This window comes from Austrofundulus limnaeus, unplaced genomic scaffold (genome assembly GCF_001266775.1).
Source record: "Austrofundulus limnaeus strain Quisiro unplaced genomic scaffold, Austrofundulus_limnaeus-1.0 Scaffold44, whole genome shotgun sequence".
Lineage (NCBI taxonomy): Eukaryota > Metazoa > Chordata > Actinopteri > Cyprinodontiformes > Rivulidae > Austrofundulus > Austrofundulus limnaeus.
Genome location: NW_013952446.1, coordinates 234021 through 235695, shown reverse-complemented (window position 1 = coordinate 235695; position 1675 = coordinate 234021).

Below are 1675 nucleotides of genomic sequence, written 5' to 3'. Positions count from 1 at the left end.
GGAATATTTTCAGTCATGTAAATAAACTTTCAAATATTTTAACTTATACTGACACTGAAATGTGTTAATATGGCATGAATTAAAAAATATAATAAAAAAAACATACTTATATGGGCAACATAAACAGAAATGTTTCTGATCCTGTTTGTAAATGTCAGTTCATTATACAGTGTATTCATGTCTTGCTGTATTTCATGGGCAAATTATTTGAAACTTTTACATTTTTGTTTAATATTTCTCTGTTTGTATCTCTGCCATTTTAACCAGTACAGGAAGAAGGGATGATGTATGTAAATGGGACTATGCTGGTTAAATAAATGAATAAAATAAATATAAGTCTCCATTTTCGTCTGTCTAGAGCTCAAACACTGGTTTGAAAACAAATATTCACCTCAGTCAATACAGCTCCCATTTCTGTTGTAATAAAAGACTCCCTTTGCCCTTTCTGCTGTAAAGRRAACAAATCTGTAGGATGAAAGCAGRGATGTTGTGTCTRWTTTGTACCTGCGACTATAATTTCTTTTGATTGAATTGATTTAATGTAGAATAATTCAACTGAGCTAAGTTCAAAACGACAGGAGACAGTCAGCATGGAGTAAAAAGAAAAGGGTTTGTGTCCTGCTGCTTCGTGTGTGATTACAGGGCTGAATCGCCGTCGYTATCCATGGTCCTGAACCTCCAGCCAGTGCAAGAGGTCTGCTGCAGACAGCGGCTTCCTATAAAAGCGTATCGACTTTTTGTAATAGGAAGTGTGACCACAGAGTGCACCCAGCAACAGATGCGAAATAGAAGAAGAAAAAAAAGTGCTTTGGGAGTTGAAATGTCATGTGAACAGTTGGGTTCAACCACTGAACACCTCAGGGGTGTTATCGACTCCCTTCCATGCTTTTAAAGGCCATGGGTTCATTCAGACTGGGCTTTGGCGGTTACTCTCACCGGTCATGAAAGCCACCACAATTTCCAGCAACACCTTGAGAGAAAATAAAATTTGAGAAAAAAACTTCAGGCTGCAGAGTGACTAGAATAAAAAAATAACATCCAGATTTCACATTTGGACAAAAATGAAACTGTCAAAAGAAAAACTAAACTCCAGRTTATTTTTAAATGTAAAGTATGAGAGTGTATTTGGATCTTTGACAGACACCAGCACTTAACAGCAGGTTCAGGCTTCCTTATTACAAATTGCACTCAGTTTATTAGCAGTTTGTTTAGTTTCGTCAACTTGCTTTATTAATTTAKACAGTTAAAATAATCCTTTTCTCTCAGGCTTAACATAAACCAGATTTAATTCTATGTATGGTATATTTTCTGGTACTTGATGGTGGAGCAACTTTGCTTCTCAGTCCAGTCAGAAATAACCTGTTTCTTTAAAATTGAGGTTCAAATAACCTACAACAGGTGAGATATTGTTTGTTCACCTTTCCACAGAATCCCACTTCAAGCAGATCTGAATTGCTTAGTTTTTTTTAAACATCAAGTGTAAGATGATCCTAATCCAAGGGCCATTTAAATCATGTATACCACCCTGAATGACTTATGTTTAGTTTAAAAATGTCAAAATACAAGCTGGATATAAAATATTTTAGGATTATATAAAACTGTAAAGACTTTTTAAAAGTAATTGAAGTTGAAGGAGATTTGAAGCAGTTCTTTTGACAGCTATTTCCTTGAATTC